Source organism: Cavia porcellus, unplaced genomic scaffold (assembly GCF_034190915.1).
Source record: "Cavia porcellus strain 051 isolate PalLab524CR breed Dunkin Hartley unplaced genomic scaffold, mCavPor4.1 scaffold_8, whole genome shotgun sequence".
NCBI classification, from domain to species: Eukaryota; Metazoa; Chordata; class Mammalia; order Rodentia; family Caviidae; genus Cavia; species Cavia porcellus.
The window spans coordinates 2,685,645-2,698,571 of NW_026947491.1; the positions used below are offsets into that span (position 1 = coordinate 2,685,645).

At 33.8% G+C, this 12,927-nt stretch overlaps 1 protein-coding gene across 8 annotated transcripts in view; it reads left to right on the forward strand.

The window, feature by feature from the left end:
* Positions 1-12,927, forward strand: part of Tcf12 (transcription factor 12) — a 338,120-nt gene that overhangs the window by 78,919 nt on the left and 246,274 nt on the right. Inside the window, exon 3 of one of the 8 annotated variants that reach the window (XM_063254271.1) lies at positions 7,514-7,751. The exons of the other annotated variants lie outside the window; for them this stretch is intronic. The gene's annotated coding sequence lies outside the window, so the exon portion shown is untranslated. The remainder of the gene's footprint in view (positions 1-7,513; positions 7,752-12,927) is intronic. 8 annotated transcript variants of the gene reach the window in all.

A 12,927-nucleotide genomic window follows, 5' to 3' on the forward strand; every position in this document is an offset into this window, starting at 1 on the left:
ACTGAGATACCATTTCACTCCTGAAAGAATGGCCAGGATCAAGAAAACCAACAACAACAAATGCTGGAGAGGCTGTGGGGAAAAAGGAACTCTCCTACACTGTTGGTGGGAGTGTAGACTGGTGCAGCCTTTGTGGAGGTCAGTCTGGAGATTTCTCAAAAAGCTGGGATTGGAAGTCCCATTTATTCCAGCTATTCCACTTCTAGGCATATTCCCAGAAGAACTGAAAGCATCATACCACAGTGATATATGTGCACCTATGTTTATAGCAGCACAATTTGTAATCGCCAGATCTTGGAAACAACCCAAGTGTCCATCAACTGAGGAATGGATAAAAAAGTTGTATTTCTATACAATGGAGTATTATTCAGCTATAAAGAAGGATCACATTGAGATATTTATCAATAAATGGGCACAGCTTGAGACCATACTCACAGGAGAGCCTTTCTTAAGAAACAGGAAGCAGTTCTGTTTGGATCTGATGCTAGGAGGTGAAGATACTTTGTAGAAGATTTTAGGCCAGCCTGAAAGTATTTAGCCTTGAAATACCAATACTGCTTTCCCAAGTCTAGTTTTTTTTTGTGTGTGTGTGCCATCATATTTAGTATCCATTCCACTTTTCTAACTTTAGAGGTGAACTTAAATAGTAACTTATTATATGTGGATATAAAAGAATAAAGATTAAAAAGAGAAATAGATAACAAAATAAATGTCATAAAGGATTTTTTTCTTAGGATAAAAATTGTGTCTGAAAATGTATTTATGAGGAAAAGAGTGCTTTTTATGATGCTGTATAAACATAGTTTTTTCTCTGTGTTTGTGAAATTATATAATTTCCATTTTCAACTTTAGGCGCAGCTCTTCTAGTTGACCCTTAAAATGTGTTTGGAGCAGGAATAAGAGTGGTGTGCTGTTTCTTTAAGGTGTGATTGGTTTGTCTCTCTTCTTATTAGTGCATATTTGCAGTGCAGACGCTGACATTCTTTTTGTGAAGTTGGTACTGGTACACAGCACATTTTCTAAGGACAAAATTTAGAGTGTTTTCTTCCTGTTTTGAGAACAAATTTACAAACTTACAGTAATTAGGCAAATATATACTGAAGTTTTAAGTCAAAGGTCTGTCTTAAGATGCTTTTCTTTCATGATGCTTGTGTTTCACAGGAACATGGTGTTTCTATTTTTTCTTTGCCCCTTTTTATCAAGATTATGAGAATCAAACATTCTAGATTGTTTCATAATTTGTATTGCCTTTATATTAGAAGTCCTTATTTAGATAAAGAAGGAGTATGAGTTTCTAACTAGAGCAGATTTGCTGCTATTAGCGCGGTGTGTATGGTCTCTCACCTATATACCTTGTCTTTCCTATGGAACTTGGAGGAGAGGTGTTATGTGTCTTGGTGGGCTAGTATGGTGTTCTTAGGATATGGTTCTGAAATTCTGCTGAACGTTAGAACCAAATTTGACCAGAGCAGCTAAAATAAATTTCCATATAAACTCTTCATTAGCTCATTTTTATAAGCTTAATTTCCCAGGTCCTTTATATATGTTACTATTGTTACTATACTTTGGAATGAAAGATAATATTCTTTTTATTTTTTATTTTTATTTTTGTCTTTTTTGAGATGGGGCCTCACTATGCAATTCAGGCTGGCGTTGAGCTCACTTTGTATTGTAGCCCAGGCTGGTCTTGAACTCGCCAGGATCCTCCTACCTCAGCCTCCTGAGTGCTGGAAGTACAGGCATCAGCTTCCACGCCCAGCAAGATAATATTCTTGACCCAGAATCCCAGTAACTTGTTTTTCTACTAATGGTGAAGGGTTTACATTGATTTAATGTTCTTTTATTTATTTATTTTTTCAATTCCTTCATTGTCTTTTTTTTTTTTTTTTTTTTTGGATATTGGGGAACAAATTCAGGACTGCACACTTGGCTAAGCAGACGCTTATGCTACTAAGCTAAATCTCAGTATCCCCTGTTGTTTTTTCCTGTCTTCCCTTTATCAACTCTGTTTCCCCATCTTGTAACCAGCGTCCCACCTGGGACAGGAGAAGGTGGTGGACAAGATCTGGAGGAATAAGAAAGGATGAATATTGAACTTCCATAGAGAAGTTTAAACTAGTGATCTTCTCTTTAATTATATTGCTGTATTTTGTTATTTTAGTTGTTTTTCAGCTCAAACTTTCAATTGGCTAACAGATGTGGACCCATTGAACAAAATTTGGAGGAAAAATTAGTTCATCAGTATGTATTATGAAAAGTGTCTTTTTAGTCTGGTGTACTTTTATGCCTACTACTTGGATGAATACAGTTTAAAGGTTTAAAACACACTTATTGAGAATAATTTTTTTACTGCAAAGCATTTAACTTTTTAAAAAATAAAAACCAACTGCTATTATAATTTTTTAAAATTTTATTTTAAAGAGAATTAAAATAGTTTCAAAATAAGATGATTAACAATATTTAATATACTGTGGATCATTATCTTCAAAATAGTTGCTCAGATTACAAGATATAGGCATGAAAAATTGATCAAGCAATATAAAAAACTTTTTAGTGAACTAAGAGAAATTAGTAGTGTAATTGTCTCAGCTTTTTTTTTTGCCTACTTCTTTCCCTTTTCTTGCATCCCAGTTGTTCTTTCCTTTTGAGCAGTTTCTTCCCCTTTTATAATATCATTGTATATTTGAGATCTTACTTACTCTTTCAGCTTCTTACACTAGGGAGACAATACGATCTTTACACATGTGAGTTTGATTTATTTCACTTATGAGTATGGTCTCAAGTTACATCTAGTCACCTATAAAAGCCTCGAGTTTATCCTTTTTTATAGCTGAGTAGTATTCCATTGTGTAAAAATACCACATCTTTTTTTTTTTTTTTTTAATCTGTTTCTCTGTTGGTGGATTGTATGGGAAGTACTTCAAAGAATCAACAACTGGAATTTCATCAAAAGAAATTACCAAAAAACGAAAAGAAAAGAAATCACCAACAGAGTGAAAAGAAAACCCACAGACTGGGAAAAAGTTTTAGCCTACTGTCACTCCAAAGAACTTTTATCTAAAGCATATAAAGAATTGTAAAAAACCAAGTACCCCCTAATTCAAAGACCCAATCTAAAAATGGGTATCTGAGAAGAAGACACTTCTCAGATGAAGAAATACAGATGGAAAATGAATATATAAAAAATGTTCAACATCACCGGTCATTCAAGAAATGCAAATTAAAACAACACTGAGATCCCATCTCCTCAGAAAGAGTGGCTGTCATCAAGAAATCAATCAATAACAAATGCTTCAGGAGCTTTGGGGGAAAAGGAACCCTTTTCCACTATTGGTAAGAGTGTAGACTGAATGCAGCCACAGTGGAAATCAGTGTGGAGATTCCTCAAAAAACTAGGATTGGTCCCATTTGACACAGCTACTCCCCTTCTGGGTATCTTCCCAAAAGAACTAAAAACATTATAGCACAGCGATATATGTGCACCCATGTTTATAGCAGCTCAGTTTATAATAACTGCTAAGTTTTATACCTTAACCCTTTAAAATGCTCTCGTCAGAACTACATAATTAAATCTCATATAAATACGTTATAGTGACCAGTTTTTAGAGGAACATTTTCTGTTACATAATTGTTAACTTTTTCAACAATCAGTATAGGAAAATAAGTTTATTGAAACAAGACAGTGAAACTTTTAGTGTATTTTGGAGAAAAATACTACTATTGTATGATTCTTTTTAAGAGTTTCTTAAACCTTGATCTCAAGTCCAACTTCTGTTAATCAGTTTTCTTGCCATGCTTTTGACTTTTGGTGGTTAAAATAAATTGAGATTTTTTTATACTGGGGATCGAACTCATGATCTCATGCCTGCCAGGCAGGTGCTTTTACTGCTGAATTAAATCCCCAGCCCAAATTTGAAATCTTAGGTCTCAGGTAACAGCCAGTACTTGAGAGATGAAGAGCTATTTGCTCGAAGTAAAACATGTCCTTTTATTTACAGTTTGGGTCTACTTTTAAATATCATTTGCTATTTCGTTGAGTGGTAATCTCAAAGTAGTTACTTGTAAAAAGATCATTCACATAAATATTCAGGGATATAGATACTATGTCATTGCAGTTTTGATAAATCCTGAAGAGTAAGGAAGCAAGTTATTTTCTGAAGTATAAAATTCTGAGGACTTTGCAGTGACAACTTGTACTCAAAAAAGCTCTTTAGCCAAAAACATGATCAGATTTCTGTTACTAATGTAGGGCTTTTTTCACGTGAGTTAACTGTCACGTGATTTAGGATTCCTGATGGAGAACTCATAAAACAATTTTATGTAGCTGCTGTCTCTTGATAAGAATATTTGAGGAATTTATGTGCCAGTGACTGTTGAACGAGAAGTTAGATGATACTAGCTCCATTTCTCTGACTGGTATTTTAAGCACACACACCCTCTGTCTCCCATTGAATGCATCTGTAAAACCAGGGCAGGAGCTGTTTGAGGTCTCTTCAGATTAAATAATGTCACACAGTTTGGGAAAGAAGAATAGAATTAAAAGTGCCGTCGAACTGGCTGAGTTAACTATTTTTTCCATCCATTATCTCTGGGCCTGAATTTAACACAATCCATAACCTATACAGAGAAAGCTCCAAAAGAAGCCTGCTAATTCTGGGTCAAAAAGTAGGAAAGATACAACTCTTAAGTTTAAAACTCTACCCCCACTTGTTTTTCCATGTCCCATTCCCAAGCAGCTCTGTGGTAATGTCAGCAGAAGCTGTAGTGGAAATCTCTAGCCTAAACTGAGAGATGGCTGCTTTCCTCTCCCGTCAGCACCTCTTGTTGCTTTCTCCCCCTTTTCTCTACCATTCCTCTGCTGGGTCCCAAAGCAGATACAGTGTGTGATAAAACAGTACTAACAGTCCCAGCATTCTTTCTGGAGAAGTGAGAAAGACAAGATGGCCTAAGGAATTGGAAAACTGCTCCAGTTACACACTGGAAGAAACTTAGAAAAGCAGTGTCATAAATCATGAATCGTCATCGTGATACAGATCCTGGAACTAGCTGAAAGAGACTTTACAGCAATTACTATACAACTCTTCTTGTAAGCACTTATGAACACTCTGGAAATGAATTAGAAAGTCGCAGCAGAAAATATTTAGAAGATAAAAAGATGGGTAAATATTAAAACTGAAAAATACAGTAAGTGGAAAAAAGTTCCATTGGATGGCTCACTAGCAGAACGTAATGAAAAATCAGTGTATTTAAAGGTAATTCAATAGAGAATTTTCAGTCTGAATAAAAGAGAGGAAAAGATTCTTAAAAATTAAACAAAACCCCAGAATTATAGAAATACAGACATTTTGGGAAAAAATGTGATATTGAGATAATGCTTAAAGAAGTGTCTAAAAATAATCGTGCATGTAGTGAAGAGTAACAGTACAGATTCTGAGACCCTGAAGAGAAGTAAACCCAAAGAAATACATGCTCAAACATGTCATCGTTAATCTGAAAACAAAAACAAGGAAAAATGTTGAAAGCACCCAGCAAAGATATTTTCTGTCAAAAACATGGAAATGAAACAGGCCAAACGAAACAACACCCCCCTCCCCAAAGTAAAGAACTAAAAAAAAGAATAGTTTATAACTAGCAAGAACATTTATTAGGAATATATGTGGCTTAAGGGTATTTTCAGATGAAGGAAAACTGCCAATATTCCTTGCTAGCAAACCTGATCTAAAAGAATGGCCAAAGGTCGTTCTTAAGATAGAAAGGAAAGGATAGAAAGGAACCTGGACATCAAGAATAAAAGAAGATAAATAGAAATAATGACAGTATTTATGGAGTGTTTCTCTCCACATTGGTTCTTTAAAATATATTTGGTATTTGAAATCAAAATCATAACATCTGATGTAATCTTGATGGATGTCAAGTTGTATGTAACATCAGAAGACCACTTGAAGTGGTAAAATGTTGATTGTAAATAAATCCTGGAAAATTAACAATGGCTTATAATCTTTGGAGTCACTACTTAGAAAAGAAGTATTAGGATCACAGTGGATAAGTTGAAGGAATACTAAAAATTTTTCCAAACCAAAAGAAGGTAGAAAAGGAAAAAGCAGAAAATGAATAAAAATTGGTGAAGGTTAGCTGAGTGTAGTGATACATGTCTATAATCTCAGCTCCATGAGAGGCTGAGGTAGCCTGAGTAATTTATCAAGACCTTGACTCAAAATAAAATGGTTTAGGGATGTAGTTCAGTGTTCACTTGGTTCAGTTTTGAGTATTGGGAGAAGGGAGAGAAGGATAGAGTAAATGTACAGACACTAACTAGTGAGAAGAAAAGCTGCAGTGAGTATACTAATAATAAACTAGACATACTCATGATACGAGGAATGTTACATAGATGAAAGGTCATTGTAGCCACTCTAAATGTGTAAATGCCTAACAGCAGAATTTAGAAATTACTGAAGCAAAATCTGAAAGAACTTAAAAAGGACAGACAGTGAGCTCAATAATTGTAGTGGAAGATTGCTATTCTTTTTTAAGTTTTTGGATACATAGAGGTAGTGTCCAGAAATCCAAGCGTATGGATTCTCTGGAAAACACTATCTGTCAGCTTGATTTAATTAACATTCATAGAATGTTTTCTCAACACGAGCAGACTATAGTGTTCTTTAGAAGTATACGTGGAATATTTGGGATGATAGAACATATCTTTCTGTTAAACCTTAACATTTAAAATAATTGACCTGGTACCGGGAAAAAAAAAGTGCATGTAAAATAATTGAATTCTTACATGTATTTTCTTAGATCATAATGGAAATACAGCAGAAATTAAGAACAGAAAGATACCAGGGAAATTCTCAGGCACTTAGAAATTAGAGAATAGGCTTCTAAATATCCATTCTGGAAAAAGAGGAATCCTCATAGGATATTTAAAAATAGTTTGGACTGAAAAATCACATTTAAAAGTTATGCTGCTTAGGCAACATTTAAAAAAAGTTGTGGATTCATTGCTTATATTGGAAAAAAAGAGAAAGACTTCAAATCAGTAATATGTTTCCATATTGAGAAACTAGAAGAAGAAATGGTAAACCAAAATAAGAGGAACAATTGTTGAATTCAAAATTAGTAGCCAACATAAGTGAAACTAGCTGAATTTTCCTTTTTATAGATCATTAAAATTGATAATCTTTAGCAATAGGATAAAGGGAAGAAGATAGGAATAGGTATCAACAAGAAAGAGTTATTGTAGACTTGACAGAAAAGTGACAAATAATTAACAACAAACACCTCATTGAAAATAAATTTGACAATTTAGGTGGAATGGAATAATTCTTTGAAGCAACAAATCACCAAAACTCACTCAATATAACTAAATAATCTTGAGTAGCCTTTTTAAAAAAAATTAGTTGAATTTATATTTAAACTTTCTCCCCAAATTACTCAAACCCAGATCGTTTTACTGGTCAAGTCTGTCAAGTATTTAATGAAGAAATAACATTATTTTTCTACCCATCTCTTCCAGAACTTAGAAGATGATGAAACACTTTGCACCTTTCTTTATGAAGCCAGAATTAACCTGATTTTCTAAGCCAGACAAACAATAAACAATAAAGGAAGGACAAAGGAAAAAGAAAACTATGGACCAGTTTACCTCATGAACATATTGCAGAAATCCTCAAAAAAAATTTAGCAAATTAAATTCCACTGTTCATAAAAGGAAAAACAATCAAAACAAACTACAACCAACATCATACTTAAAGGTGAAGGATTGAAAGTTTTCTTCCATGAACGAGCACAAGACAAGAATGTCTACTCTTAATCTCTCTCCAGTTCAGTATTTTACTGGAAATCCTGGTCAGCATTAATATGGCAACAAAGGGAAATAAAAGAGGAGGAAATTGGGAAAGAAGAAACAAAACTGTTTCCATTGGCAGACAACATGATTGTCCCAAAGAAGTTTCAAAAAACCTAGTTTAGCAAGGTCCTAGGATACAAGATAGCATGCTCACACACACGCACAAGTCTTAATTTTCTAAACATTTGGCCCTCCATTTCTTCAGGTTATTCATCTGAAGATCCAACCAACCACAGTTTGAAAATATGTGAAAAAAATTGTCTGAACCAAATTTTTGTTGAAATGTTTCCTAAGGATTATAATTATTTATACAGCATTTATATTTTATTAGATATTATAAGTAATACAGAGATGATTTAAGTTATACAGGAGGTTGTGAATATGTTATATAGAAACTGTGCCAAAAGGAACTTGAGTATCTGTGGATTTTGGTATTTATAGGGTTTCCTGGAACCATTCTGTTGTGAGTACTGAAAGATCAGTGTCTAACAATAATGGACAGTAGGAATATGAAGTAATAAATAGTGTTTACAGTAGTTCCAAGGGAACAGATACTTAGGTATGAATATATGGGTATAAGTGGTCTGTAAACTGAAGTCTAAATAGTGCTGAAGAAATCAAAACAGACCTAGTAAATGTAGAAGTATACTGTGTTCATATAAAAAGTCAATCCCAATTTGATTTTTAATTTAATGTAGTTCCTATACAAACTCTAGTGATATATTTTATGAGCACAGGGAATTTGATACCAAAATTCAGTTGGAAATACAAAGAAATTAGAATAAAAGTTTTAGAAAAGAAGATTAAAGTGAAAGGATTATATTTTGTGCTTTTGAGAAGCACTGCACTGTGAGGAATACAGACATCCCTCCCCTGATTCCTTCCTGTGTTTTGGGTCATAGATAGAGCACTAAATTAGCAGAATACGGTTGTCAGCCAGGCTTGTCTTTTCTGGAGAGTCGTGTGTAGATACATTCCCATCCAAAAAAGAAAATGAAGTGATTTGAAAGAAGTTTCCAAAAGCTTTTCTTTTGGCTTACAAGCTTTGACTCTAAAGGCAGACTGTGTGTCCATTTGTTATATTTGTCAAAGCTTCAGGTTTAAACAGATAAAGCAGATGTGGTCTGAGGGGCCTGTCATACTGTACTATCTCTGCTGCTACTGAAGCACTTTGTGAATCATGGCCGCCCCTTTTCCATATTCACATCCAAAATGGAAAAGTGGATCAGTTCTAACAACAATAAACTGAATTTACTGGTTAGCTTGAAGTTTGGTATTTAAAATTGTAGTTCTAGAGTACCTTGCTCTTTCATTAACAGCATATAGAAAAATCCATTATTCCACAAGAGGAGCTGATTATTTCCCAAGATCTCTTTCATGAGAAATTTTAAGAAAAGTTCTGCAAAACCTTACTTTCTGTGAGTGGAGGAAACTGTTTGGTGATGTGTGGAGTACTCTGTAAGTAGAGGGGATCGTCATTCTTGATGATTATGTCCTGTGCATGAACACTGAATTGGTAAATATTGAACTTAATGTTCAAAGGAGAAAGACAAGATGTAGTTTCCTGTAAATATTTGCACACATCATTTCATTAAGTGGTCAGTATATATCTTTGTTTTCTTATGGTTCTGTTTAGCAGTGTTTCATTGAATGTATATTATTGATTCATTAACATGAAACTCAGCCTTCAAAGTATCTCACACCTGAACAAAGCTTACCTAACACATTTTCTCTATAATCTGTGCCACAATCTGTACTCAGAAACATTAGGCAGCATTTAAAATGGCTGGAAGGCATTTTTAAAAGAGCAAAATCATCAGCAAAACCCCCAAAATTAAATTAATAAGGTAATAAATAGAATGTACAAAGGACACTTGTTTATAGTAAGAGCACCAAACAAGAAGGTTTTGTCCAGGTTACCTGAGAATGGCTGGTTGTTTACTCGAAGTTTACGTTGCTCTTCAAATGTCCACAAATGACTGGAAAGCCTAATGTCTGTACATCTAAAGTTTAGTTAGACAGATTGCAAATATGAGGTCTGAATAATGAGGTTTATCTGTTTCTAATGGTCCTTGATACTTGTACAAGTATTATGCTATACTTTCTGGATAGTTACTCCATTGGATTGTGAAATACTGCATGCTTTCCTTGGAATTCTGTTGAGGTGTACCTTGAGGAATCAGTGTTCAATGGGATACACTTGGGGAAATGCTGGCTTTGACAGTCTTCCTATGACTCCTTCCCATAGATCTCACTTCTGGTGTTGAAACAAAATGGATCTATTTCTTTTTTAACAGACTTTTGAATATTTTAAAGAAGCTAAATAGTCATTCTAATTGCCCTTCAGTGGATTACCAACTGTATTATATTTTATTGGATATATTGGTATTGCTTTTAGTGGATTATAAGGTCAGTTATGACAAAGGATGTGTCTTGCTGTGTGGTGTATATAATAAATAGTTCTATGTATTTATGTACTTAGTTGACATTTTATAAATAAAAATGAACCCTTTTAAAAAATTTCAGTTGCATTATATTATCACAGAAAGTGCAAGGGAACCAGTGATGCATTAGAAATCTGAAATTTCATAATGAGATCAGGTAGTTGTTAGTCACACAGTATGTACTAATTTTGTACCAGAAATAATGGCTTTGTTGATACTGGAATTAGAGTGTTACTAGTTTAAAGTAAGTTTCTCTAGAAATGAGAAACAAAGTGAGATAGGGAAATGAGAAAACTAGGTAAAGCATATTTGACATTGGGAACCTTGAATTGTGTTTTATGTAATTTGAATAATTGCTGCATGTCAGTTGTGTCATGCAAATAGTATTAGGTGCAGGGTGAAGAGACAACCTACAGAAAGGGAGAAAACACTTGCAAACTACGTTTTGTCAAAGACTTAATATTCAGAAAATATAAGGAATTCAGAAAATTTAGCAGCAAAGTAATGTAATGAAGGGTTTACAGGATTTTAGTCTTTCTGAATCTATATTTTTTCCTACGAAGGTAGCTGCATATTCGTATGTGACATATTACCTTAATTTTTAAAGAAAATTCTACATTTTCATGTGTAACTAAACTTTTCTGCAAAGAAATAATAAGCTGTGAGTCAAAATAAGACTGTGTTATCATATTTCAACACAGAGATGTCCTCTGAAAGGAAGTATGGGTCAGTATTTGTGGTGTTTCCCTGTAGTGATTTGTAGGAAGTCATTTCTAGCAGAATCTAGCAGAATCTAGCAGAATCAGGAAAAAGGTATCATATGTTTCCTTTGACATAATAGTTAACTCTTTTCCCCTTATATTCTGTACATTTAAAGAAAGCAGTATAAAAGATGGAATGAAACTCATTCAGTAGACTTCTAGAAAATGTCTTGACGTTCTCCACTTCATAGAAATAATGATGTACTAGGATATGTGGCTTTACCATTACCAATTAATGTCATTTTACTTTTCTGTGCCTAGATTTCTTCCCTTATAATATGAGGCAGTATTAAATTATCCTTATGGTCCTTTCCGGCTCTAAAATCTGTGGTTTCATTTGTAATGATAACTGACAGATTGAGAAATACTTTCTGAAATATCAAGGGAAATGATATAATTAAAACAATACTCTCTTGGATGTGTTTCATTATGTTTTAATTTTTAAGAAATTTGTTATAGTATCTGACTCTCAAATTAACTATCTTAACAGCCCTTTCTTTGGGCAACCTTCTTTAGAGATCATTTAAAAATGTTTCTTTAATCCCTTAGATGAGTTTTGTATTGAAGTTCTTAGTATATACACGTTCATAATCACAGGTCTCCACAAATAGAGATCGTACAGGAAACCAGAGTTTTCTTGGTGAATCATTTCCAAAATCATCTTTGTTTGAACGTACTTTATAAAAAGCTTGAGGCCATTGCTTTAGAGTCACAATCTTCATTAATTGCTCTGTGGTGATAGTATAAATATGTATAGTATAAATTAAGATAAAGCAGAATTGTAGAAAATACTAGAGTATTTCCTAATGTCCATGCAGTGGCCATAAGAGAATGAATGATTCCAGGCATAGGCAAAGCAAGTGTAGAAGACACTTTGACAGAGTTAGAGTTGGATTACTTATCAGTTGCAGAAGAGAATTTTGCCAAGAAAATGGCTCATTTTTTTTTTTTAAATAGTTTGGATTTCATAGAATTATGAGGAAACATTTGTGGAAAATGACCATTAAAGTTTGGATTCAGGTAGAGAGCATTGTTGACATTTTATTTGCTGATGGGCAGAAAACTTAAAAGATTCATAATCTAACTTCTTGTGAAAAAATTGAGATTTCTTCAGTAAATTCCTCATAAAAGCAAAAATTTTAAATAAGTTTATCAAGCTGGACGTGCTGATGCCCACTTATAATACCACCACTTGAGAGACCGAGCAAGTGGGTCACTGCAAGCTTTAGTGCTACTGTGTCACAAGAACAAACAAAAAAGTAAGTTCATAGTAGTAACACTGGCATGGCAAAAGAATAGGAGGGAGGAGGGATGTTGAATCAGTTCACTTTCAATTGCAGCAGGAAATTTTTTTCAACTTGGTTAGAACTCATTTTCTTTGTGAAGGAAAGCCTTTTTTATCTATCCTTACAGGAAAAATTAGGAAAATACTGCCTAATTTACTGAGGATTTAAAAATAGCTGAAGAATATTTGGGAAACATCTGGGTTTTAAAGTTGATAGGCTAGTTTTCTGAAGGGCTGATAAGGCCAGTTTAGGGCAAGGTAAACTTTTGGAAGTTGGTTAACAACCATTTTCTGTGTGATGTCTTTCAGACTCTCTTAATGATGTACTCCTTAAAATAGAATTCTGGCAGTTCATACAACCCCATTCTTAGTCATGTTATTTACAGACTTGATCCCATCGAGCTGGTGCATTAAAGATTTTAAGAATTGAAAATGCATGGTCCTTGTTACATGGGTTGAGGCTTTAGTGATGCTAGCTTTTAATTGTATTGAATTTGAAACCATCAATCCAGACCTTGTATGAAATGATTAACACTGTTTTTGCCCAGAACAGTCATTTTAATTTTTTGAGATGACTAAATATTAAATCAA